Source organism: Hippocampus guttulatus, chromosome 20 (genome assembly GCF_054856545.1).
Source record: "Hippocampus guttulatus isolate MCC_2025c chromosome 20, RoL_Hgut_1.0, whole genome shotgun sequence".
Classification (NCBI taxonomy): Eukaryota; Metazoa; Chordata; class Actinopteri; order Syngnathiformes; family Syngnathidae; genus Hippocampus; species Hippocampus guttulatus.
Genome location: NC_141280.1, coordinates 9,328,431 through 9,356,054, shown reverse-complemented (window position 1 = coordinate 9,356,054; position 27,624 = coordinate 9,328,431). Strand labels below are relative to the sequence as shown.

The 27,624-nt window shown below is 46.3% G+C and overlaps 1 long non-coding RNA gene across 3 annotated transcripts; it reads right to left on the bottom strand.

The window, feature by feature from the left end:
* Positions 1–231: 231 nt before the first annotated feature.
* LOC147187943 (uncharacterized) lies at positions 232–27,617 on the bottom strand. Of its 3 annotated transcripts, XR_015097591.1 has the most exons (4): positions 27,367–27,617; positions 17,195–17,332; positions 11,482–11,704; positions 232–1,396 (listed from the first exon to the last, which is right to left on the bottom strand). It is a non-coding gene; the product is annotated as an uncharacterized LOC147187943 (long non-coding RNA). The 3 variants fall into 3 exon arrangements; XR_015097593.1 differs by lacking the exon at positions 11,482–11,704; XR_015097592.1 differs by lacking the exon at positions 232–1,396 and having other exon boundaries at positions 10,698–11,701.
* Between the last annotated feature and the right edge of the window lie 7 nt (positions 27,618–27,624).

Sequence of the window (27,624 nt, the reverse complement as noted above, 5' to 3'; positions counted from 1 at the left end):
GATGCACGGGTGGGAGTGAACAGAAGTGGGGCGGGAGGAGGGGGCGGATAGAGGGGGAGTTTGCTAATGCCACCAACGTGCACATTTTGAAGCATTATGATGCCTGCGATGAATGGACTCTATTTCCTCAAATAGGCGCCGTGTTGGAACAAAAAAAATTACACCTGGACCTGATGAAGGCTATCCAAAAATGAACTTGTTTTGATCAATATCGCCTAACAATTAATAATGTATGTGTTAAAAAGAATTATTTTATTTTTAATACATAATAATATATATATAATGTATATTATACATACAGTCATACCTCGGTTTTCGACCATAATCCGTTCCAGAAGGCTGTTCGAAAACCGAAACCACGCTCTTTTGTGTTTGGGAAAAAGATTAACGATGGTTCAATGCAAAGGTTCATAAGTGGCTATTAATAAGCATGTGCAAATCAAAAGAGACAGTGGTATTGCTAAACACACACACTCACGCTTGTCGTATATCCTGATCACATGCTTTTGGCATGTCCTCTGGAACTGAGAAGTAGCAACAGCTGAATTTACCACTGCGTCTGGGCAGCAGAGATGAATCTCGGTGCGCCCGTGTGTCTATACACACTGTGTGTTTGTGTGTGTGTGTGTGTGTGTGTGTGTGTGTTTTCGAGGGGTCAGTGCAGGCGCCACAAGGCCCTCACAAGAGCCCTTTGACACTCAGCTGTTTAACAGCTTAAAGTGTCTTTGCTCAGTGGATTAATCACACGCGCGTGTGCGCACACAGAAATGTAACAGGGAATAACTTGTTACACACGCACGTATTGACCAGGTCGCAACTCAAACACGCTACTGACAGATATGGCCGCACGAGACAATGGCAGCAATAGTGAGTGTGTTGCTTCAATTTCAAAGTTGCTCTCAAAGACGAGATGACCGTTAGCTCGGTGATGGTTTGATTGGCCACAAGTTGGCAACAAAGACTCCGGTTTTGCGTTCATTCCGTTTTGGAGGGAGCGTTTGGATTTGATGTTCATGTGTTGGCCGAGTGTGTTTACTTGGTGTTCCAGGTGCAGGGCGAGGCAGGACCCGGACCCTCGAGTCCACCGGTTGTGCTCAGGATAAACAGGGTCTGGTCCCGTGGCCTCCGGAGGCCGCCGCTTCCTGGCGCTTTTTGTCAACGGGAGGAACACGCCACCATGCCCACGAGCAGATCAAACGGTGTCCGTTGTCTTTGCTGAGTCAGGCGCGAGGAGGAGCGGCCAAAACATGCTTGAGCGTTTGAAGTCGCTGTAAATTGACAAGCGGCTGGCGGCGCCGGGTGGGGGTGACGTGAGGTAGCGCGGTGGGCTCAAACACTGAAGGTCAGCTTGTTCTTTGATGTACAGGCAACGCTTGTCTCGGCCTTCCGCATCGATCTGCAACAAAGAATCCAGCCGCCACGGGTGAAAATCTCTCATATTGTGAGACGATACAGGTTTCTCGTAAGTTATTTTACACCTACCGCATACTTCATTCATTCATTCATTTTCCGATCCGCTTTATCCTCACAAGGATCGCGGGGGGTGCTGGAGCCTATCCCAGCCGTCTTCGGGCAGGAGCCGGGGGACACCCTGAACCGGTTGCCAGCCAATCGCAGGGCACACAGAGACGAACAACCTTTCGCACTCACACTCAAACCCCGAGACAATTAAGTCAGAGTGTTCAATCAATCAGGCTGCCATGCATGTTTTTGGAATGTGGGAGGAAACCGGAGTACCCGCAGAAAACCCACGTGGGCCCTGGGCGAACATGCAAACTCCACACAGGGAGGCCAAGCTGGAATTGAACCCGGTACCTCTGCACTGTGAGGTCGACGCGCTAATCACTGGACCAATATATAAATATTAATAATACATTTTAAAATTATGAATAATAAATTAATAATAATTTGTAGTAAAATACATTATATAAATAAATAGAAAATAGAAAAAATTTACCTTAATTATATATATTTTTTCATCTGTACAGAACAATTTTAAGTTATTTTTAACGATAAATGAATTCTATAATTAGTGGGTGGGGGGTATTTCCGCATTGATTATTTATACTACATAGTCCTATATATTCGTATGTATTTTTTATCCTTTTTGTTGTCTTCATAAGCCGTATTCAGTTCAAAATGACATTTTTATTGAGGAGAATAGTTTTGACTCAACATGTAATAATTTATATTTTATTTTTTTAAATACCATTGTTTACAACACAGATTTCCAGTTTGTGTTGACCCTTCCACCTTCCGGTCCGGTTATTTTCGTCCTTATCAGGCGGTCTGCTTTTCTATTCCCATCGTGCGGGTATCGTTTGTTCTCTTTCGCAAAGCGACGCTTTTTAAAAACACATTATGATCCTAATCGGCTTCGCTGCATTTGTACCTCTTCAATTCTTCATTCATTTGCGCCACACAAAAGTCATGATTTCATAGGAATTCCCCCTCGGAGCCCGAGATGATCGACCCACCGCACACACGCACGCAAGCGCACGCACACACACACCCTGGTCTGCCTCCAGGACAGGAAGTGGAGTAGCTGGGCCGTACTGTACGGTCCCTGGCGTCTGGGCCGGAACCAGGATGTGTTGCTAGGCGCAGGGATGATTGTGTCAGCACTTGCTGGCTGCTTCGTTTCCTTACAGGTGATCTCTTGAATGGACAATGACAGATATACGTTTCCTGCTATTTTCCAATGCTTGTAGGAGGGCATCGGAAAAACAACGAGGTGGTTGGGGGTGGGGGGCAACAGACCTTTTCGGCGAGACTTCAGACTGCTGGTCACAAGTGCAGGAGGTGGGTGGCTGATGAGGAAATATTGAGGAAGCCACTCTTGATTTCTGACGCGTTTGATGAACTCTGATGGTGGGGGGAGGGGGGCAGGGAGAGGGGGTCACGGGAGGGATAAGCGAGGGGGGACAGGGACGGCGGCGTGTGGCAGGATAGCTGAGGTCAACCCCGTCATTTGTGACTTTTTGACTTTGACTTGTTGGATTTTGTACAGAAAGTGCCCAAAACTGTTTTTTAGTTTAACAAAAGTATGCCTTTTGCGCTACATCGCATTTTTATGATTCACGCTCACATTTCAGAGCGGATTTCATGAGTTTTTACGACCTCAGGAAGACACTATTTGTACTTTATGTTGTTCAATTTCCAAGCATCTGCTAAACGCTAACGCTAAAACCTGACCTACTATGACATTAAAAATACATGGGTGGCAAAAATCTTACACTTTTAGTCCAAAATTTTCCACTTTGAATGCAACTTTTCTCCTGTTGTTGAGTGGTGACGTGTGAAGGGACATTTAATCACACTCCCGATGGGCTATTAACGCCAAAGGATATTAGCTCTCGGAAAATGGCCGCCGCCCGCCCACCCCTTCACTCCAGTTGCGTTCTGAAACACGTCTGTCCGTCAGGAGCGATTTGAGCTCCTTTTGTTTCGTGACGCCAAGAGCCGACAGGGGTCATCTGTTGTCCGCTCGCCAGGAAACATCTTTACGATGGGCTTTTAATCATCGGCCCCAAAATCCCCCACCCCACCACCATCATGCGCTACTCTGAAAATCCATCCAGCAATAGTGCCAACTCCCCGAGTGGCTGTTCCTTGAGATTATCTTTGAAGTTAGCGGCTAAATATAAAGACTTTTTTTCTATATATAAGCAGCTTCCTGTCATTCACACAGCAGCTGGGCCACACAGTCGCTCTATAAACACGCACAATGTGACACATCCATACCGTTGGGCCAGGTTGACGCCACTCGTCGCCAGCGTACAACCTTTCTTAACTGTCCGGGCTATGTTTTAAGAATTTGATCACTGTGTGGTATAAGTGTGATAAATAGTCACGGTAAACCGCTGTCTGGCTTCAACCAAATAGCAGCGCTAACTATGCGCAGCTAGCATAATCACTGTGAACAAGCCGAGGCCTGCCACATTGCTAGCATGACTTTTCACAATCGAGTGTTACTATAACACTAAATGTAGTGGTTTAAAGTTTGTATTTTCGGTGTAATCGATTAAAAATCAACTAGAGGTGATAAATGTATCCGAGGGTTGCTAATCCTGCGTTTTGCTGCCTGAGGTCCCGTCGCTCGGCTTTTGTTTTCTAGTCTTTTGCCCAGTTGTTAGCAAACAAGGGATGGGATGCTATGAAACAAAACGAACAGACCATTGAAAGTAAATTTCAGGGAACAACTATTAAAAAATATCATTCTCAATGTAGCTCGTGATCGTGTTGAGGCCAGCAAAGAAGACCCTGACCTCAAAGCACTGCTGTACATACACTGGTGTGTTTTGGCGCATCCATTCTCTCGTCCGCCACCGAGCAACGACGCGGCAGGAAACACCTAGGTCAGCGATGGTCTGGACCCCCCCGCCCCCCCGCCTCACTTCATAAATCACAGCCAACGGTGCAGGTTCCTGTGCACTTCAAAGGCCTTTTGTTTTACGACGCGGGCACAGAGGTTATCGGCGGGGCACCTGCGATGGACCTACTTTACACGACCTGATAAGATGCACCGACGCTCCGTCAGTGAAAGCGGCCTGTTTTGACAGGCGACGTGTGAATGCTCGTAAGGATATTGTTTGGGTTCCTGTCTACGGGTCTCCGTCAGTGACCTCGTCTGGTTTGCCCTCCAACAAGGTGGCGTCCGATTTCGACGGCAGTCTTGGGGTTAAGCGCCGCAAATCGTACCTTCCGTCGTCTCCTTGTTCGTTTTTTTTTTTTCAATAAAATGGGAAATTTTCATGTTCAATATTTACACTGTGTTCATTTGTCAATTATTAAGAAAAAAAGAAAAATATTTTAATTTATTTTTACATTTGAATTATTTAATTTGTACAAAACAAATTTCGTAAATAAAAAAAATATGTGCTTATTTAAAGATGTTTTTATATTATGTAATATTGACATTAAAAATATTGTCAATTGATTAAATTATGATTAACGAACCAACCAAAAAAAAATCCAAAAATAGAGTACTGTGTATGCATTTTAATGAATTGTGTTTTATTTACAACAAAACAATTATTTAACCCTTTCAGGGACAGCGGTTACGACAGTGGACAGCTTATCAGGTTACAGGTTATCATTATTGGTGCACAAAAGGGTTTATAAATTGCAGACTATTTGTGTAAATTTTCATTTTGAAATGTATTCATCATTATTTCTTCCATCTACACAATGAATATGAATAAACACATTCCGTTCAAACAAATTCAAGGAGGAAAATGGTTAGATTGATGCAACGCGGCAGGATTCTGTTGGCCGGATTATACGACCTTATTTGGATGTTGTAGATGTGCTTTGTCACCAATTTTGATTGCTTTCGTGGGAATATGGCTGACTTGAGGGAAGGGGAAAAAAAAATCATGTAAAGACAGTTTGAGTGTGGGCATCAATCGGGCCATGTGACTTTTCCTGGCTGTCAAATCGTCGGTCACCCTCACGCTTGTTCGATGCAAGCGAGCAAGGAGCGCCCCCGAGCAAGGAAGAGGAGGGGGGGCGCAGGGGGGAGGGCTGTTGTTTGTGTTGCATTGGGACGGCCGATCGCTAATCACTAACGCGCCGGCTAACGCTAGCCTAGCAGCTGTGTGTGATCTCCAGCTAACCTTGCCCACGGGCCTCTTTTGTCTGCGCGCGGCTGGCCCCGTCCTCTCTACTATTGAGCGGCTGGAGATGGGAGGGCTGTTGGCGGGGGGTTGGGGGGGTGTGGAGGGGGGGCAAATTAATGGCCAAATCTCTGGCACTGTTCTCAGGACAGTGACCTAAACCCCCAGCCTGGCATTCAAGCCCCTCCCGCCTCCTGATTGACACTTGAAAGGTGTCCGCGGACGTGGCCGGAGGCGACGCGGGGCGCTGGGGAAGCCTCAACAGCTGGTGACATCTGCACGGAGGCCCACAAAAGCGAGTTGAAAGCGCGGAGCTGGCGTCGCCCCTTCGCCGCCAACGGCCCCGCGCGCTCGCTCGGCCCCGGTATCCTTTTTTTTTGTCAAAAGCACGCTTGTTAGGCAGGCGCGCCTTTGAAACCGCCAAGGTACGACAACAGCAACACAACAATAACTCCCCTTGGTTATTGATCGCACGCTCTGATCTCCTCCCGTGGAAAACTATCAGCTGTATTGATACCCACACACGTGCAGTTAAAAGCCGCCTTTTTAAGAGGGCACCCTTGCCCCCCCTCGCCCTCCCTCCCCCTTATTGCCCTGTTCCCGTTCAATGGCATCAGCTCGCAATGACTGAGTGCTCGGGAAGCGGAAAGGGGGCCTTATCGACTCCCGTTAAAAGAATCCAAGCGCGTTTGTTAACGAGACACGCATCGCCCGCAGGAATGTCAAACCTCCGACGCGCTCGTCGCTGCATTATTTCCGTCTGATCCCTTCAAAGCCATTTCAAAGATAAAGATGGTCGGTTTCTGTATTTTGGGGGGGGGGGGGGGGAGTTCCCCGACTTTCCTTCCCGGGTGAGATGACCCAGAGGTATGAACATCCATCCATCCATCCATCCATCCATTTTCTAATCCGCTTATCCTCATGAGGGTTGCGGGCATTCTGGAACCTATCCCAGATGTAGGCGGGGGACACCCTGAACCGGTTGCCAGCCAATCGCAGGGCACACAGAGACGAACAACCATCCACGCTCACACTCACACCTTGGGACAATTTAGAGCAGGGGTGGCCAATCAGTCAGAGACTAAGAGCCAATTTCTTTACTGTGTTACTGCAAAGAGCCCCTTGGTCGATTGCGATCGACGTATTGGGCACCCCTGCCTTAAAAACTGATGTAATTTGCTGACTAGCTTAGCACTTAGCGCCTTTGTCTGCGCATGAGCGGTGATTCAGTCATCTGATTGGTTGCCCTCTATGTCAATCAAGTAACGGGATTGGTGATAGGCTGACGTAGTACGTTCTGTGTCTTAAGCATGTTGTTTTAATGGCAGCGCCGTCGCCGAGGCGTTTTCGACAATTGTCGTGCGAAAGCCCGGGAGCCGCATTGAACCAGGCAAAGAGCCGCATGCGGCTCGTGAGCCGCGGGTTGGCCACCACTGATTGAGAGTGTTCAATCAGCTTGCCATGCACGAGCAGAACATGCAAACTCCACACAGGAAGGCCGGAACTGGAATAGGAGCTGCACTATGAGGTCAATGCACAAACTCGTCACCCACCAGGCTGAACACAATATAAAAAATGTTAAAAAATAAAAATAAAATTGAATTGGAAAACCGAGCCTATGCATGAAAAATGACCAGTAATGTAAAGTGCCAAAATGTCTCAAGGTAGAAATGAAACCACATTTGCTCCACGGGGCATTTTTTCCCATTTGACTGTCATTTTTTTTCTCCCCCTTCCAAAAGTTCCCTTTTGTCTTGCCCTAAAGGGTGAAAAGGTCATCAGACCGCATTGCAACTCATGCGGTGGCATCAATATTTCACAGCTGCATAACTCCTCCTTTGAGGGCGCATCACTCGCTGACTGAAGGCTTCTCCAGGAGAGCCGGGACACGGCTGACGGACGAGCACAAAGCGGACGTCAAGCGCTGCCGTTTACGTTATCCGCCCCTGCGTGCGTGCGTGTGAGCGCGCGTGCGTGCGGGAGGCTTAGGCGGCTCCCCCGCGGTTTCCTTTGTTGGGTCCCGGCTCGCGTGTGAATGCAACGGAGCCGTGAGTGACAGAGGAAAGCGTAGCTGGGGGTAAAGTGAGCCGGTGACCTCTTGGTGGCCGCCGCGGCCCCGGCGTGCGTCTGCGCACACCCGAAGGTCTTTTCGCGCCTCTTCAAGTGTGTTTTATTTTCCTATCCCGGTGACTTTTTTGTGTCGTACGCCGCGATGGGGCAATATGAAACGACCCCCCCGACCCTCACTTGCTGCCTGGCGTTCTCATGATAATATTCAGTTTCAGCCCTTCCAAGACAAAAGGGGGCAAGGAACCTGCTGGGGGAACAGTAGCTTCTTGTTGTGATGACATGCGGTAACATGAACTCCTTGGAAGACTTCTGCTGTCATCCCGCCCTGAGTTTCCCCTTTATTCCGCAGGCGGCGGGGATGCGGAGGTCACGGCCCCCCGGACGGATTTTGTTGGAACATAGATGTGGGGGGGGGGGGGGGGGGGGGCTAGCAAAGCCAAAAGAGAGGACAGTCCAAGCTCCCGTGAGGGGCATGAATACAGATAAGAGTTTTATCTATTATGCCTCAGGTCACTCTAGAAATATAAATGAAATCGTTCCTATCAAGTACGAAATATATCAATTAAACATACTGTATATATCATTATGATCGTATATCTATGTAATCAATAAAAATAGGAATAGCTCTGTTAAGAATTAATCATTTAAATACAATTCAAGCCAGTGGCTGGAATAAACAGTGCCGAACCCAATAGACGTGGAGTTTTTCCATGCCACAACAATGAGGCACTCTAAAGTGGCCAAGCCAGCCCAAAACTAGGGGCTGGCTTTCAAAACATACTTTTGAATTTTTTTTCTGATAGCCTAATGCTAGCTTTCAATGCATTCTTCTTCACTGTTGATCACGGGTGTCAAATTCAAGGCCCGAGGGCCAGCTCTGGCCCGCCACAATCATTTTCCGTGGTCCGCGAAAGCAAATCAAAGATGGCAACTTTCATGACGCTTGCTAAAATCTCGACCAAAATTTCATAAGAGTGATACGCTAAGCATTTTCTTGTGACCAAACCTCTTATTACAGTAACTTAAACCATTATTCTTGATTTCTTTATCTGGTTTCAGTCATAACGACCCCCCGAAGGAAACTGTAACAAAATCAAGCCCTCGACAAATTTATTAATATTTATTATTTTAGACCGACTAATGTCAGAAACCCTTCATGAAGACAAAAACAACAACAACAAAAAAAAACACGTAATTGCCCCCTTGAAACTTTGAAGCACGTTGACCTATCCAAGCGTCCTGTTTGTTTGCTAGTTGGCCCATGTAACAATCTCGCCATGTTTTTTTTTCCCCCCCGCCGGCGTTGCGGCTCTACGGGCTTTAAAGGCGTCGCCGGCGCCACCGTGCGTCCCGCAGAGTGACAGCGACGCTTGTTAAGCAAAGAAATAAATGCGCTGTGAAAAGCCAATAAACGGCGGGAGACGAGCAGCGCCGTGTATTGCTACGTCAAAGGCAAGCGCTCCAGCCATTAATCTCTCCAACGCTCCATCCCCTTCCATCACCTAACGCTGCACCCCCCCCTCCCCTTTTCCGCCTCCCTTCCACCCCCATTTCTCGCTTCTCCTCCTCTGAGAGAATTACAACCATAGATGTATAATTCACGCCGCTTTGGCTTTGGAAGGCTGCGGCTTTTTGTTGGAAAACACGATGACAGCCAAGTTAGCGCAACCTCTCATTCCTCTCAGCCACCTGTTCACCGGGGAGGGATGGGGTGGGGTGGCGAGGGCGAAAAGGGGTGGGGTGGGGATTGGGAGGGGGGCTTGATTTATATTTCATCTCTCCTCCCGGCCAGATAACTTTGTTGCCGCTCTCATGTGTGAAAGACGTCAACTTAAAGGAGGCCCAAAAGTCCTGACATGGTGACGGCCAGACACTTTTTGGCTTGTCGCTTGGATTGCTCACGTCAAGTTCAACTTGTCAGCGGCGAATTCCCGCGGAGCGCCCTCGTCATTTAGCATTCCGGAATGGCGTCGGCAAGTCGGAGTTTAAGAACGGAACAACTTTGCGAGGTTCAATATGACATCTGATGATCCTGATGATTGTGGTGCCATTTCTCGTCTCTTTCTTGTTTTTTTGGGGGTGGGGGGTGGGGATTTGGTTGGACAATTTCTTGGTTTGGTTCACAGGAAATATATCGTGATAATAAGAAGAGTGAACACGTCTCAGATTGATTTGCTCACCAACAGCCAATCAGTGTTCCGTTGTCATTGACGACGGTTTTGCAAACTGTGAGGGATGGCTCCATCATTTTAATCATATCGAATAAGCACAATGACACAAATAATTTTCGCAATTCTAAACGTTGCTTGTTTGTTCCCGATTGTAATACGCGTAAGTTCGGGTATTTCCTGAAACCCTGCCTGTGGATGATATGATAAAAAAAAGACTTCTCGGCCATGTTGTTTGTTGACTACGGTGCCAAAGTTTTGCTTGACGTTGACTGTAAAAATGGAATATTCTTAAACTGTATTATTTGAGGGCAGAGGTGTCAAAGTCAAGGCCCAGGGGGCCAGATGTGGCCCGCCACATCATTTTAAGTGGCCCGTGAAAGCAAATCAAAGATGACAACTTCCATGATGTTTGCTAAAATCTGTACCCAAGTTTCAATTTTTCACATAAAACAATAATTGAAGAAAACATTATTCACTTCTTTATAGAGTTTCAGTCATAACGGCCCTCCAAGGGAAACGGTAATTAAAATCTGGCCCGCGACAAAAATGAGTTTGACAACCTTGTTTTAGGGTTTGTATTCATATAAATTGTAAGTTTATTCTTTAAATATGAAGTAACGCTGAATTCATTGAAGCTCTAATTTCTATAAGTTCAATGTGATAGCGTTGGCATTAAAAGTTGGATTAAGTCCCCAATGAACGGGTACAAAACGGCCGAAGGTGAGCTTGGTTTTCGCGGAAGCGCGACTCATCATTGTTTGTCCACATCGGTGTTTCGAGCACCTTGGCAGCGGCTGGTTTGCCCCCCCCCCCCCCCCCCCGCTTGAACGTTCTCGGGGTTTCCTCGCTTTATGATGAGGACTGTCAGGGGTTTTTTAACCTCCCAGCCGCGGCTCCCCGGCCGGCCCTAATCGCGCATTAATGACACGGGGAGGACCCTGGGGCTGGCAGCGGCGCCGCCTGCGCTGGCAGAGTACTGATGAAGAGGGCAATTACCGTGCGGCAAATGACATAACCTCCACCGATCTGCGCAGGGGTTGGGGGCTATTAGCAGACAGATTACGCATGCAAGATACGGCGCAGGCTCCAAGGAAAGCGTCTGGTGCGGCGAGTTCAATCTGACCGTTGCTTCGACGTCTGCCTTTGATGATGACGTTTTATTATCCAGACTGACAGCCAAGATGGCTTTACCTCTTGGCTGTCAGTCCGGATAACTGCACAAAAAAACAACAATGAGGACTTCCACAAAACTGTGCCGCTCAATGACGGCATTTGCTGCCACTCATTTTCAAAACAGAGTTCAACAAATTTTTTTGGTCTTGTTTCTGCTAACTGGAGTCATCTCATGTGTCTGGAGTCCCCCGCCACTGGTGAACGGTGACCCAAAAGCCAAATTAGTAATGTTAACATTTCGGTTTCCCCTCCGAGTATATGTTTACAACGTAGAAGCGTTACCGAGCGGGCGAAGGATTCATATTTAATCAAACCGTCTTTGATTTGGCCCAGGCGCGCACACCAACACACACGCACGCACACACGCACGCACACACACACGCGCGTGCATACGCCGACGCAGCGCTCTGAGCCGTGTCCGTTTGCGAGTGTTTGTATGAAATATTTACAGGCCATTTGCTCCTCTGACGCTCCGTTTGAAAGCTGGATGTGTTGGCTGGATGTCGCCGCTCCCTTTCTTTGAGGCCATCTGCCGAGCGTGGTCATGAGGGGATGCTTCCTTCGGGGTGGGGTGAAGGGGGTGGGGGGGCTTAGATGGGCCTGCCACCCCCCCCCCAGACAGGCCCTGGCCCTCAGAGCGCCACCGCCTCGGGGGAAGGAACACTCGACCTGCTGGGTGACGGAGCATCAAAGTGTGACCTAGTAGATCACTGTACAAGCCACGAAAGCTACTGCGATGGAATTATTCGAACTTCATCTGGCCAAAGTTAGCTTCATGTTAATGTATAACACGAAACACCATTAAGAGGCTAACAGAAATGAGCAGCAACGACACGGGGATTCGAAACCTTTGAACAAATTCTATTTGAACCCTTTCAGGGACAGCGGTTACTAGAGTGGACAGCTTATCATGTTATCAGGTTACAGGTTAGCATTTTTGGTGCATGAAAGGGTTAACGCACATGCGGTACATGCTGTACAAACAGAACATACAAAAATACATACATGGAAAAATAAAATTGGTCAGCAAATTTTCCTGTCAAGCTCAGCGGTGCCCATCATATTTCGGCGCAACGTGCTACGTCATTAAACATGTCCGTATACTGTAAAACCCATAAAAAGCCACCGCGAAATAATCTGCGCTATAGCGAGGGAACACCGTACTTTTTCTTCTCTGTTTTGCTAAAAATGAGCTCCAGTTTTAAAAAAGGTGCGCTAAAATGTGGAATATGTTTATACGTTTTAGGTCCTGATACAGAGAGCTAGTGCGTTAGCCCACTGCTAACTGATTAGCTATCAAACAGATGGTGGCTCGACACGGACATGCCTGGGCACTTAAACGCACGCAAATGGATGCATAAATACACCATTAGGGTAATTAAATTTCAGGAAATCAGTATGGACTGATGTAAACGGTCGCGGGGAATAAGAGGATGATACGCCGCGGATGCTAATCATGGCTATATACCACGATATTAGGTGAGCAATGTGATCCAAAAAGAGTGATAACAAAAAATGTTTTTGGAGCACCTCTCAGGATCGCGTGCAACTTTTCAAATGACAAATAAAAATTGAGAAAGAGAGAGAGAGAGAGAGAGAGAGAGAGAGAGAGAGAGTTTTTTTACGACTTATCTTTACATATGCTACATGTAACAATGAATTTCAACGCTTGCTTCATTGCCATGTGTGTGTGTGTGTGTGTGTGTGTGTGTGTGTGTGTGTGTGTGTGTGAGTGTGTGTGTGTCAGGGGTGCCGTGATACTTCATGCATGATGCCAGTAGCACCTGGGACCCCCCGCAATGAAAACGCAACCATTTTTGCTATCTGGCAGCCTGGCATGATTTCCTGGCCAGCGAGGTGTGATCCTTGCCTTGCTAACTGTTGAAAAAGATGATTTAAAAAAATGATTTTGGTTCGATTGTCTGTATGGAGTTCAAGCCAAAATGATTTGGTGGGGTAACTCCAAATATCGACAGCAAGGGTGACAAGGCAGAGAAGAAGATTGGAGTGAGTGTTAATAGAATGATGGCCTGAGAGATACTGTACTGCTTTCAATACAATTTATGCAGGAGCACAAAGGAATGTTTCAACCACGGCCAAACAAAATGTTTTTTGGTCAAACTTTTGGCTTCAATTCAACGGCTGTTGTGCTGCTTCTTAGCTGCTTCTCAACCTTAGGGGCAGTCTAATACACGTACTTGCACGTATATACGGCGACACATGGAGACAGAGATGTGCCAACTGTAATATAGTACCGTATTTTCCATACTATAAGGCGCTTCGGATTATAAGGCGCACCTTCAATGAATGGCCTATTTCAAAACTGCTTAAATATCCTTCAAAGTCTTACTTGTCTCCTTCTTCCTTCGTTTAGTCAGTAGTTAACTATGCTTTTGGTATTATCTTCGTTTCATGATGGCTGCGCTGAGCTCACAAAGTAGTTTGAGTCTGTTGGAATGTGTGTTGGCGAATGCACATGACAATTAGTGTCGGGCAGAACCCTTTTAGGTTACAATGGTTCCTGCTAGTAATCACCACTAGATGGCATAGGAACACGAACAGGGAAAGAACTCACTGGGGGATATAAAGAGACTACGACGGCATTTATAAGGCGTATCGGATTATAGGGCACGATGTCGGTTTTTGGGAAAATGGAATGCTTTTAGGTGCGGCTTATAGTGCGGAAAATATGGTAATATGAATCATTCCTCATCGATGATAGAGAATATATTCCTGTGAGTAACTTTTCCACCTGGTGCTCCACCGTTTCAAATATTCGTTGCAAAGAGGGTGATCACACCGCAACACGGATGCTATTTGTTAGCATCCGTCGACGTGTTAGCAGGAAACTAACACACTTGAAGGCTAAAATCCAGTATGTGGCGCATTTAAATACATAATGCATAACTGTCTTCGTTTGTAGTTTTTTTCCATTGACTAAATGAGTTGAAATAAATAAAATGACGTCATGAAATGAATAAATAACTGCAAGCATGATCGTGAACTTGCGTTACGTGTGTCACATATTGTTAATCGGCACGCGCGTGCGGCTAGCATACTGCATGTCGTGGTTCAACTCGTCAGACTGACGCGTCAACGTCATCGTTGCGCATTTCCTCCCATGAACTCCAGCATTGTTTCCTGCGTCGCCATCATGATGGGAATAGAAAATAATCCCAGATTAAAAAGGAGAATGGACTCACCGACACACAATGAGTCTTTTGTGCATTCGGCCCACGCGTGTGCGCGCGCGTTGACGGCCATTGTTATTTGCTGTTCACCTGCGCTGATCTGTTTGGTCCGAAACACCGCCACCAAAGTCTCATTTTGTCTTTTTCATCAAACGGCGTGGTTGGGTGGAGTACAAAGAGGAAGCGCGCAAAGCTGGAGCGGCTTTAATCGGACCGAAAAAAGTGGCTCCCGGCGGGGTTTCCGTGGCATCGGCGCAGGGGCTCAACCACATTATAGTTCTCGATCGCTCAAGCGAGAGAATTGCGGGTCATGGAACCGGCTGGAGGGGGGAAAAAAAGCAACTCGCAAGTCGTTCCTTGTGACAGATGTCCTCTCCGAAGATTTCCCCATTTCTTTGTGCCCTCCACTCCTCCCCATGCCAATCCAGCAAGCCACCCACCCGAACCCGCCATGTCCGCCCGCTCCACCTCTGCGGCTCGTAAACTGGGTGAGGTGATCCCAGCCTGCATAACCTACTTCCCAAGACCTTCCCTCCCCCAGTCCAACGGCATGTTTACGTGCATCCGACTTCAAGTCTAAGCAACCTTTGTTGTGTCGGGAAGGAAAGTGTGTCAACACACTTAATTGCCAATGTACTGCGTAGCGGGTTCAATTCCAGCTCCGGCCTCCCTGTGTGGAGTTCGAATGTTCTCCCCGGGCCTATGTGGGTTTTCTCCGGGTACTCCGGTTTCCTCCCACATTCCAAAAACAACCGGTTCAGGGTGTCCCCCGCCTACTGCCCGAAGACAGCTGGGAAAGGCTCCAACACCCCCCGCGACCTTTGTGAGGATGAAGCGGATCGGAAAATGGATGGATGGACGTACTGCTACAATTTTTCGACGTTCATTTGTTGCATTCCGAATTTCTATTCTACCGCGCATAAGAAGCAAACCTTCGTAGCTGATCAGTTCCTTCCTGCCATGACTCTGTTCTGTCTGTCTCCAGCAGGTGGCAATATAATTTACTTGATTTCATTCTCCTATTTAGAAATTGTTCGTTGCATATGGAGCCAGCAAAATACAAAATAGACGTTGGGGAAGAGATGCCGCTAGCATGGAATTTGATTTGGAGCGACGCGTGCGCTCCATATTTTCAAATGAAACGACACCCAACAGCAGACAAGAAATTGGAGTGAGCAGAAGGAATTGTACAGACATTGCCAATTATTTGCATGGAGGACACGTTTCTTCTCTGTTACCATCACTTGAAAAAAAAAAAAAAAAGAAGCCAAACACAATTGTTGAATGATTGACCCCATTCAAGTTTTATGTCATAATGAGATCGTGGACCATCATAGACCTGGCGTATGGCCTCCATTTAGGGTGGCGGTGGAGGTGGTGGGGGTGGCTAATAGAAAGAGAGATCATTGTCCATCATTTGATTGGATCAGCCTCCAATTACTCTATTCCCCTGTGTGTGTGTGTGTGTGCATGTGTGTGTGCGTGTGCGCGTGTGTGTCACAAACACAGGCCAGGAGGAACACTTGCTTGCTGTGTCTGGATGTCGCTATGTTGGGAAAGAGGACAGTCTCAAAGGGGTGACGGAAAGAGGATCTCCCTCACACGCACGCGCACACGCTCACACACACACACACACACACACACACACACACATTAATCTCCTCATTTTCATTTCTCTTACCATGCGGGATTAGAATGATTTTATTTAAAGTGTCAGCTTGAGCTCGCAGATTGAGAAATCTGGATTTCATAGGGATTACTATCACACACACACACGCGCGCGCACGCACACACACACACTTTTTCTTTTCTGCCACTCACTAATGACCTGCTTGACCAACAAACTGTATTTATCCTCAAATTCGGGGATGAGGCAACATTGTGATACTCTTCAAAGTGCGCCCGCACGTGTGTGTGTGTGCATGTGTGTGTGTGTGTGTGTGTGTGTGTGTGTGTGTGTGTGTGTGTAAATTGCCTGAAGGAGGATGCAACGGCAACATTTTTGTGCTTCAGACTGCACATCCAATCTACATTAGGATAAGGCTTTAGCCATCCCGGTGAGGGGAGAGCGTGTGTGTGTGTGTGTGCGTGGGGGGGGGGGGGGGGGTTAAATGGCATGGTCACCCTTTCATCCTTTTTGATTGGGCCTCTTCTCATTGTATTCAAAGACGGATGGCCGAGCACTAGTTCAAGGCAGCCTTTCCTTCGTCTGCTGAATTTTGCTTCATTTTAAGAGACGCTCTTGATGTAAACGCCCTTCATCTGACTGATTGATCTTCCTCGCCGCGAAACGACGCGCCGGACCGGTCCGCGGCCTGGCGCGACTCTACAAAGGCCGCTTTAGAGCGCTTCGTTGTCAGCCCTGAGTGCACGCACGGAGAGACAGCTCCAACGTGACAGCTTTTGCGTGGGCCGCTGGTGTGGCTGCTCTGGAGCGCCTCGTTGTCGGCCCTGAGTGCAGCGCACGTCACACGGAGACAAATGGAGGGGGGGGGGGTGTTAGTAAAAGTCTGGTTCGATCGTCCATGAGAGCTTTGTCATCGGCCGTGAATGCTATTTGTGGGGCGAGGGGGATATGGCATTTGATTGGCAGTTAGCAGTTGAGGAGGGAAATGCAGAAAGAGGAATGGAGCAAATTTCAAGCCTTGGCTTTTGTATTTTTTTGTAATGGTTCAAATATTGTGCAAAATTTACAAGGGGGGGGGGGGATTTCCTACTAAAGCTCTGCTTTGTCGCCTTAAAGCAACACACGAGGCAAAATGTTCTTGTGTTTTTCCTGCCTAATCCAGCGACGGCCCTCATCCTTCCTGCTTCCTCTCCTTCCTTATCTTTCCATCGCCGCTTCTCTCCGGCCGCCTTACTCCATTCTCGCTCATCACCCCTTTCCATCACATCTTCTGGGTTTTTTTTTAAAATAATTATTCTGATTAACCCTCACCCACTGCCACTTATTTGCATGTGATTGACTCACCCTCTCCGTGATGACTCGTCTGGCAATCTCTGCATCCGTCTCCGAGGCCGTCCGCCTTCCTTTTAACGGATAATCTTCCGCTAAGCAGGGCGCCACTTTTTCCCCTCTTAAGTGACCATGGCGTAATCTCGCGATTCCCTTTGGAAAAGAGAGAGAGAGAGAGAGGGATAGAGAGAGGGGTGAGTACCAGTGGATGTCCTCAAGTGGGTCAAGATCAGGCCTGTGTGGACGATCGTCTCGCATGGGGTGGTTGTTTTTTACTCAGCGGCGGTTCTAGACCAGTTTTACTCGGGGGGGGGGGCTTTCTGGGGGCCAGGGCTTTTGGCAGATGGGCCCCTTTCAAAACACACACTCTCGATGGCAGGGGTGTCAAACTCATTTCACATTGTGGGCCACATACGGACTCTGTAGATGTCAAGTGGGCCGAACCATAAACATTATACCATACTGTGCTATGAATCACCAAAATATCATCTCTTTCCTTTGTTTTGGTCTCAAGAAGCATTGATTGGCGCTTTAGTATTAGTCCCCCCCCCCCCCCCCATTTGCTTCGTTGGGTCTATCTCAGAGACAGACTGAGACTGCTGTTTTCTTCCTTGATCAAAACAATGTTGTCTTCTACTGTGATCAAAACAGTGTGCCCCTTAGCGGATAATCCACGAATTGCATTTTATTTAAAATATTCATTCTGTGTCTTTAATGCATTTTTTTTTTACTTTTAAATGATCTCGCGGACCGGATCAAACTTCATTGGGAGCCGGTTCTGGCCCGCGGGCCGTATATTTGACACCACGGTCTATGGTCTAAACTGCTTCACTGTAATTATTTATTAATATTTATATTCATAAGGGCGGCCCGGTAGTCCAGTGGTTAGCACGTCGGCTTCACAGTGCAGAGGTGCCGGGTTCGATTCCAGCTGCGGCCTCCCTGTGTGGAGTTTGCATGTTCTCCCCGGGCCTGCGTGGGTTTTCTCCGGGTGCTCCGGTTTCCTCCCACATTCCAAAAACATGCGTGGCAGGCTGATTGGATGCTCTAAATTGTCCCTAGGTGTGAGTGTGGGCGTGGATGGTTGTTCGTCTCTGTGTGCCCTGCGATTGGCTGGCAACTGATTCAGGGTGTCCCCCGCCTACTGCCCGGAGACGGCTGGGATAGGCTCCAGCACCCCCCGCGACCCTAGTGAGGATCAAGCGGTTCGGAAAATGGATGGATGGATGGATATATTCATAATTATATTCATGAATTATCATCACAGTAAATCAAGTTAGCATGTGCTATATTCATGGCGGTGATGCAATGGGACTAAAGGTTCTAATAGTTTGGGAATTTTCATTTCAGTTAGTTTTTATGTTGTTTAGAGGTTTTTTGTTCTTTCAACTAGTTTGCAGAGTGAGTTTGTTATTTTAGTTGGGGGGTTTTTTTTGAAAAATTAATTTCAGTTGATTTTATTTAGTTTTAGTATTAGGTTTTTTTTTCAAATATTTGGTGTATTCTCTCATCTTCTCTGATCAGATCCACAAAATCAAACGTGCTATTTTAAAATATTTGGTGTAGTTTGTGTCCTCGTTGATCGGCTCCCATAAATAAGACAAGATGGCAAACACAAGATAGTTTTTCTTCCCAGTTTTGTACCGATATTTTCCATGTATTGAATGTTCATCCGTGTGTTCATCATAACTTTTTGGCCTTTGATTTTTTTTGCCACTGGTTTTCAATGGTGTCAATGATACGCAAATTTGGGCAATTTGTGGGCCGGGCCCGATCCACCACAAAATATCAGGGGTTGACTCGACGATAAGTTCTTTAAAGAAGTTTAATGGCCCGTCTTACGATCGGATCGTTTATCTGTTATTGTTTTTTTTAACTCACTTTTTGGCGTTTACAGTCCTTTACAGTCAAGTTTTAAATAAGCAACTCTTTCCTCTATTATGAGCCTGTCCACCAAAATATCACCTTTGTTTCGATTTTACTTCTTGTTCCAATGAGATTATTTCTTAAATGAGCTTGTTTTTTGTTTTTTTTTATTCTGAAGACGCACACGTCTCAGCCATTTTAGTCAGACAACCTGGGAACTGACGTCGTCGTGTCAAATTGTCATATTACGTCTCCGTTAACCTTTTGAGGGACAGCGGTTACCACAGTGGGCAGTTTATCATGTTATCAGGTCACGGGGTGCATGAAAGGCTTAAGGAAAGACCACCGACCTCCACGTTGCACTTTGCAATAACAACCACACGTGCTTATTTTAGAGGACATCCTTTCGGTCTTATTCAGTCGGGAAGCACCCAAAAAAAAAAAAAAGAGCCCGAAATGACACATGTCACAGCTCAGCTTGTGCTGAACATACAAGAATCATCATCCTCGACATTGGTTACTTGAAAGAAAAGAAGCCCTGAGTCAGGCAAGGCACGCGCGCGCGGCTGTTTTGTGAGTCTTCACGGGTCAGCGGGTCAATAAAGTCGCTGTCGCGTCACCTCTGGGAGGCCACGATGAATGGCAGTTGTGACTTTTAGGCAGGAAGCGGTGATTCATCCGAGGGAAAGGGATCAAGAGCGGCCTTGTGAGGTTAAAGACGCTGACAAATGTGTTGCGAATGAAGATGCGTGTGCGCTAAAGCTGTGCAAAAAAATAGCGGCCGAATACGGCGGTCGGGCTCAATCACTTCTTTGGCGTCGGTGCACGAAAACAAGAAAGCGATGGTGACAAAGGGTCGTCGGGAAGATTTTGTGTGTTTCAGCACCTAGAAAGTTTGGTTCTGTTGAAATGAAGAAAAATGAAACATGGGAACTGTTTTCCAATTAGTTCACATCCAACAATGCTAATGGGTCATTTATTTCACACAGAAATACTTTTTGTGATCCCCAAACCTTCGATTGGCCTCCCCCAAATATAGCCCCTTAAAATTGGAATTTACTGATTGGAAAAGAAAAAAAACCCCTTTTCTCTTGTAAGACTAAAAACTCTTAAAATTATCTAAAAAATGGACATGCTTCCCTCTTATATTTACATTTCCTATCCTAAAAATCCTAAAAAAATAATATACTCTTAAAAAAAGATAACTTCATCCTCATAAGATTACAACTTTTTGCCAACAACTTTTTTTAAACCCAAAATGTGACTTAAAACTTTTTACCCCAAATTTGAATGTTTCCTTTTACCCTCCAAATTGTACTTTTCTCCTGGAAAAAAAAAAACACGCTCGCTTTCTTGCCCAAAATAGAATAGACATGTCACACTTGTTCCAGAAGTAGCCTAAACTTTTCACCAACTGAATTTCAAAATAAAATGTTGTTGTATACGTGATTTTCTTCCCCCACCCCCCTCCCAACATTTACTGAACAGCAGAGACAAAGGTTTATTCTCAGTCCTTTGCTGGCGTCGGCATGACCCCTTTTGTGGTTGACGCATGAAGGCATTTGGAACGGTGGTGTGAAATTTACACACGCGCACACACACACACACACACACACACGCTCCAGTACAATGTAGCTTCGTGTCAGAAGGTGCTCATGGGATGAATAAAGAGCTGATTGCCGTCTCCTCCCAATACAAGCTGAGCATTACGCCGACAATGACAGTCGTGGTATTAATAGACGTGTGCCTAGCGCTATTCTTGCACCGACGTGTGTGTGTGTGTGTGTGTGTGGGTGTGTGTGGGTGGGTGTGTCACAAATCCAACATCAAAAATACAGTACATGTTGGCCTTTTGATACGAGCTCTTCTTTTAGAATCAGCATTGGGACAAAAGCCAAAGATAAGCAAAAGTCGGTCGATGTTTTGCCCTCTGAACAGTATTCTTGTGCAACTCTGCCCCCTCCTGCGCCCCCCCCAAATTGACGTCAAATTCCTTCTTTAGAAGTTCCACTTGTACTTGGAAAGGTAATTTCAGGGGGAGTAATCAGTAGGGTGGTAGCACGCCAAGCTCCACAGGCGGCGGGACGTTGATACCGGGCGCGTTTTTTTTCTTTTTTGTCTCCAATAACGCCTTCAAGTGGAGCCAGGGGCCCGGGCGCTTTGTTTGCTCAGCTTCTCCCGGCGAGGCCGTAAAAATCAAGGGAAATAATCAGCAGATAACCTGACACCTGGCACCTTCTTTCTTCGGGGTTCACCTTTTCCTTAATGTCTCCTTTGGGTGGCGTTGTGCTATTACAAGGCCTGCGGGCAGTGGCGAAGAGAAGCAAAGGACCAAAAAAAATCGACCTTAAAACAGTATGGCCGTGGTTCCAAGGTTAAGTGAAAATCCAGCACGAATCCTCTCAATTCCCAGTATGCTAGCTTTCTGTTTGTCGATAGATAGTACTGACCCAGTGGGAGCCGCACGCACCTCTCACCGCAGTATCTCAATTGTGACTGCGCCACGTCGCTGTAGATGAGTCCAAGTGTAATCATCTGGCAGGCTAATGAGTGGAATTTTGCTTCACTGCTAAGCTACAGAGAAAAAAAACCCCCCAAACATCACATGCTAGGAAAAAAAACATACTGCAATTTTGGAATCAGAATGCCAATTTTAGTTTGAATCAGCATGAAAATCGAACTCAAGAGTTCCTTTTTCAAAATTGTTCCCCGATGTTACGAATCAAGTTCAAGTGTTGAAAATAGCACGAGAACAAATCTAAGAACGCTCAACTCTCTGAGTAGTGTCTTCCCTCATTCTGCGGCCGTCGTGTAACATTTTGTCGCCTCGAGATTGAACGCGGGTGAGATATAATCTGAGCAAGTCAGGTTGGTTGCAAAAGGGTCGCTTGAAAAGGCCTTTTCACACTGCACTTAGCATTGCGCCGTCCACGATCCCGTCCCAGCAGTGTCGCGCTGACGTCAAAAGTGGCATCCAGTAAGAGAAAAACTGGCGGAGTGATTTCAGAGTGCTAACCGCAAAAAAAAAAAAAAAAAACAGTGGGAAAAGCCTCTGTATTACATCCTCGTACCCTCCGACGCAAACACTTCCAAATACAGGCAAGCTTATTTGGTATGCTTTCGTTCTCTACTGGGTGATTTTCTTTCGCGGGCCACATTAATATGATGTGGCGGGCCAGATCTGGCCCCCGGGCCTTGAGTTTGACACCTCTGCTCTGAAACCTTTGAAAATTAATTTTTGTAATGGATCATCGTTTTTTGTTTGTTTGTTTGTTTTTTGGTCTCTTGAGGAGGGTATTATTGTGTTAGTACGCAATCGTGTTTGACACTCCTGGCCCAGAGGGAAGGCAGTGTTTGGGAGGTGGGCTCACACACCGCAAGGGGGCAAAGAAGCCCCTCGGCCCACCGTGATTGTGTCAACCTCCTCCGGTCGAACGCCAGTGTCCTGCTGTTTTTGCTGGCCTTGTTCTGTTTAGTTCTCATCCCCTTCTCCAAACAGGAAGTCATTGGAGAGATGGAGGAAGGGAGGAGGGGGGGAGTCCACTGGGGGTGGAGGAGGGTGAAGGGGGGGGTGGTCTTCTCTTGGGTCATGCTTGGAGGGCAGCGGGCGGCACGAGAGGCAGGATGTTATGGTTTATTCAGCCCAGGAGTGGACAAGGTGCGCCTTGCCCTCAGCGCCAGCATCAGTGTGATTTATAGCCGCGCTGGCAGACGCCTATGTCCACGGGGGGAAGTCTTTGAACGTGCCGCGTGTGTGCGTGCGCGCGCCGGCGTACGCATATGTGCAGGGGGCGTTTTACGCCAACACTGTTGCGTGCTGTTATATTGCGATATTGTGTCGTATTGATGCTTTCGAAAACTGTGAACTGATGGATGTGTGGTCATAAAATGGAGAACAGAATTCCTCCGTAGAAAACCATCAAAAACATGCCAGTCATGCCAAAATGGCTGTTCGATAGTAAAACGAGAGACCAAATTACTCCAAAGGACAGCATTATGAAAAGAAGACAGTTCTGTATTAAATATCAATATAGAGTGGAACCTTGGAGTTCGTGATTATTCCAAAAGGTCTGACTAAAAACAAAATTACGAAAACCAAGGCGACGTTTCCCATCGGAAATAATGTAAATCCAATTAATCCGTTACAGAAACGCAAAAATACTAACCCCCTCAAAAAAACAATACATTTTAGAAAGAATAACTCTAGTTTTACAGACAGAAAATAACATGAAAGAAGGATAAGTGACAAATGAAATTATTTAAATTAGAAGTTACCAGAAATACACACAGCGCAAACAATGATGCAAAGTACAACAGACCAGTAAACTAAATGGCCAGTAAATTAAATGGCCGATCAATCCACGATCCAATGCAGCCTGACAAACCGTTCACAAGCCTCACAAGAAAACACAAAGAGTTGCAATCGCGGATCGAATGCTTTGCTTGATTCCAGGAAATGAGTGGCTGAATCACAGGAGTGATTGAATTTGGTTTGGAACGTTTTCAAATTTACAAAAACAGAGAGGAAGTATAAAAATTGGGATAAAATTTCATCAAAAGGGGAAAAAAAGTGTCAAAAGTCCATTAAAAAAATTCAGCATGCCACAATTGTGGTTCCACTGTACAAGTGTGATGACACTTGATATGCAGTCTGAGAAATTCTGGTGGAATTATTGATTATACAATTTGTTTGTACTGTCCTAAGTATTTGGTAACAGCTACTGAGCTATGCGTGCCGCCATGGGCACTTGACAAAAATATATTCAAGTACATATTTTTGTTTGGATTGTGTGTGTCATCGAGCACAGACCATAATATGGCAACATCCATACATTCCAAAATCTTCATTTTCTATGAATTTTTCTGTACTTTTTTTTTTTTTGGTGGTGATTACAGGCTGCCACATGCTTGAGTAGCCGACCCTCATGGTGACCTGGCCCTCAAAGGTCAATGCAAGGTGAGGTTGAGGTGGCGGGTTCAAAGGTGACAGCAGATACAAGGGCAGGACAAGAACGCTATCAACAGGTAGGGATCGCGTGGACGCGCTGTACAAAAAAATGGGGGGGGGGGGGCCACCGAACAGAGAGGTGCTTTAGTCTATAGCTACTTGTCTGCATATTCCCTATAGGAAGCCTCTCACATCACCCATTACTCTTAATTGGCCCTCTCAGAGCGGTAGTGGTGGTGTGTGTGTGTGTGTGTGTGTGTGTGTGTGTGTGTGTGTGTGTGTGCGTGTGCGTGTGCGTGTGCGTGTGTGTGTGTGTGTGTGTGTGTGAAAGAGAGAGAGAGTGTCTGCGTGAGAAGTAAACGTGTGTGAGTGAATATGAGTGTGTATGCCAGTGTGTGAGTGTAGGTACTGTGTGTGTGTATGTGTGTGCGTGTATGGGGGGATGAGTGAGTCCAAGTGTGTTTTCGTGATTGTGTGTCCAGGTATGTGTGTGTGTGTGTGTGTGTGTGTGTGTGTGTGTGTGTGTGTGTGTGTGTGTGTGTGTGTGATTGAATGTCCAGGTATTTGTGTGTGTGTGTGTGTACGTGAGCGAGTGAATGTGTGTGCTTGTTCGAGGAAGAGCGAGAGCGTGTGCAAATGTGTGTGCGTGAGTAACTGAGCCCGTGAGCAACTTCAATTTCTTCCTATTTTAAAAAGCAAAACTCTCCTTGGGTTCATCAGGGATGATATCTATTTTTGGAATCCATTTCAAAACGGACATTTTTAGCAGGCTGGATAATACACAGCTGCCAATAGTGACATGTTTTGCACTAGAGTTTTTCTTTGAAATTATTATTTGGGAGTGGTTGGCATTTGATGTGTTGTTGAATGTGGAATCAAAAGTTGATTTCGACACGTCAAAAATCAATAACCCCCCCCCCAAAAAATCATTCGAATAACGCGTAAATATGATCCAACATACGTCCGATGTTGTGTGAAAGCAACACGTTGCTCCGCCTCGACAGGTCGTCCACTAATAGGTGCGCGCGTGCGTCCGCGTGTCACGCGGAGGCTGCGAAATGAAAATAAAAACAAAACAAAAAAAGAAAAAGAATACGAGATGTTGAGGGGGGGGGGGTGTTTGACTTCGAGCGAGTTACGTTTTTTATTTTATTTTATTTTTTTTAAATCCCACAGCGCCGTCTCCGGCTTCGTTCGACTGACGTCATTCGAGCCGGCCACGTGCACGCGCTTGGGGGGGAAAAAAACGTCAACACTTACCGGGCTACAATATAAAGCAAATCAAACGCAACTGTCTTTTGTTGATCATGTTTTACTAATCGTTTACTTTTTTTTAATGTAGTTGGACTCGATATAATTGCGGATTTACAGAATTATTATTAAAGTATCTTATTATGCTCGCTCTTTCATTTATGTTTCTCTAAGCAAGGCCCCTTTCATGCAAATAAGGCAGCATATTTGAATTCAAGAGCTTGTGTGTCACCAACTTTTTACACACGCACACACACACACGCGCGCGCACACACACACACACACGGTAATCACCAGTACACTTGTGTACCCTCGAAAGAGGCATGTGGGTCACAGCCAAGAAATAACAACAGTGTATGCAAATGACGTGTTATTTCACAACGGCGCGCCAATTATATCCAACGCGATCTTCTTTTTTTTTTTTCTTCTTCCTTTTCTACACTCAATTGTTTCATTTTAATAGCAACGACGCAGCGGCTTTAACATGAACACACACGTGAGCGTTCTCCACGCATCCAATACAAGTGTCGTATCCGAAAAAAAGCTTTTTGTGATTTTTTTTTTTTTATTGTCATGTTCGTATGCGTCTTAATTGAACAATATGTTGATGACAGTGGTGTCAATGTGCGGTATTGAAATGTACCGCATCAAACGGCGGGAGTTGTTTCTAATATTTTGACTCTCATCTGGTGGTAAAAGGCGCCCCCAGAATATTAAAAAGAGCATTACGCACCGCAATCATACCGGTTATGAAGGCTGATTTTTTTTGATTGGAGTCTTGTCATTCGATGAAGTGTAACATTATTGCATTTTGTGGCGAAATGGAATAGATTAAGTGTCCAATAAGGACTCTTTATCGGCAGGCTGTGTGAGAGTCCGACGCCTACTCTTCTTTATCATCATCCTCCAGTGGGGGGGGGGGGGGGGGGGGGCTGCTTTTAAGCTGCTCTCTCTTCTATTAATTTTCTTTCGAAAACGAATTGTTGATTCTTATTTTACCGAATAAAAATACACACTATAAATAGTGGCAATGTTGTTGTTTTTTAGAATCGAAAAATGATCAACAGTCTTTGGAATAATAAGGAAAAGCAATAAAACGACACCTTTAACACCTCTGGGGGCAATATTGTTTCCCCCTCGCCTCCCTCTGTTAGCACTAATAAATGTGTCAGTACTTTCAAAGCCCAAAAGAGGTACGGCGTGACAATTACATCGACGACGAGTGGATCCACTTGTGGGCCGAGACGAGAACACATCTGAATTTCGGTTGTGGTATTTTCAGACACCACCCCCCCCCCCCCCCCCACACACACACCCCTCACCCCCGAAAGTGCACCCAGAGGAAGAACGACACGCAGGTCGGTTTGACTGGAGGGTGTGTTCGACAAAGGGGAAACAAACTTTGCTGACTTGGTTATAATTTTTAAAAAAAAGAACTTGCGAAATGGGGGAAAAACACCCCAGCCTTTTCCTCTTGTGGAAAATGAAGATTTAGGAAGGGGGGGGGTGGTTAGGCATACAACGTGTGTACAACCTGGAGGAGAAATGCAAAAACGACACGTATGCAAAAGAAAAAACCCGTTACAATTTTAAAAAAAAGGGGGAAATTAAGTAGCTTCTTTAGAGTTGCGTGTTCAGTTCTACAAAAAGCCACAATCGAATAAAAAGACTAATTTTCAAGTGAATGAATTTACTAAGCAACTCGATGGGCATTTCCACCTGTTGTGACTGCGTAAAACTGTATATTCTGTATATATATATAGATACTGTATATTCAACGGTCGTTAACAGGTGGCATTTGCGGCATATTTTTAAGCAAGTTTGCACGCTTGAAAACATTATTCAAGTGAAATTAGACTTGATTTGATTGAATCCAAAAAAAAGAGGAGAATTCGGTCGCCGTGTAGTCTGCTAAGAACGCAAATTGCACTTTCGACACGCTGGCGTGCACGCGTCAATTTGCGCGAGGGAGCCTCTCAATCGCTGACGGTTTTCGTGGAACAATAAACATATTTTTACCCCCCCCCCCCCCCAAAAAAAACATGCAAACACAAATATGCCAAGTTTTTTTGCGATGTTGCTGTCATGTTCAAACATCAACATAAAAAAAAAAGATTCTTACTGGCACGATGCAGGTTAAAATTCTTTTTTTGGGGGGGGGGGCGGGGTGCGGAGGGGATGGTGTTGGAGGGGGTCCCGGTTCAAGTTCAGCGCATGGTTCTCCTCTTGTGTGTGGGGGGGGGGGGGCGCGGAATATGTGTGCGCGTGGGGAGGCGGGGGGGGGGGGGGTTGTTGGTCGTCTCTTATTGGTGGCTTGCCACGGTTACATCACGCCCCGTCGCCCGTGACGCTCGCACGTCTTCCGGCTTCCTTCAGCCGC